The sequence below is a fragment of the Sinocyclocheilus anshuiensis genome, unplaced genomic scaffold (genome assembly GCF_001515605.1).
Source record: "Sinocyclocheilus anshuiensis isolate Anshui unplaced genomic scaffold, SAMN03320099.WGS_v1.1 scaffold1580, whole genome shotgun sequence".
Lineage (NCBI taxonomy): Eukaryota > Metazoa > Chordata > Actinopteri > Cypriniformes > Cyprinidae > Sinocyclocheilus > Sinocyclocheilus anshuiensis.
The window spans coordinates 225,224-225,613 of record NW_015557283.1 but is presented as its reverse complement, the minus strand read 5'-3'; the positions used below and the strand labels follow the sequence as shown (position 1 = coordinate 225,613).

General features: G+C 21.0%; 1 protein-coding gene across 1 annotated transcript in view; it reads right to left on the bottom strand.

The window, feature by feature from the left end:
* The window catches only part of LOC107679070 (PDZ domain-containing protein GIPC3-like), an 8,850-nt gene that overhangs the window by 7,576 nt on the left and 884 nt on the right, over positions 1–390 (bottom strand). The gene's annotated exons all lie outside the window — the stretch shown is intronic.

Genomic DNA, 390 nt, shown 5'->3' with positions numbered 1-390 from the left:
TATTTATTTATTTTTATTTTTTTATTTTTTTTTTTAAATTGTTTTAGATGTAGGAGAATATTTATTTTATTCATTTGTTTGTTTGTTTAAATTTACTAGCCACTGCCACATTTGAAAACATTTAAAAATTGTATTTATTATTTTAATAACTAATTTGTTGATTTCATGTATTTATCATTTACTAGCCACTGACATATACAAAAACGTACTAACCATTGGCATATATTCAACATGTAACATTTATTTATTTCATTTATTTTTGATTTGTATTTATTTATTTATTTGCCCCTGGCATCATTCAAATATTCATTTATTTGTTTATCTATCTATCTATCTATCTATCTATCTATCTATCTATCTATCTATCTATCTATCTATGATGCACATTGA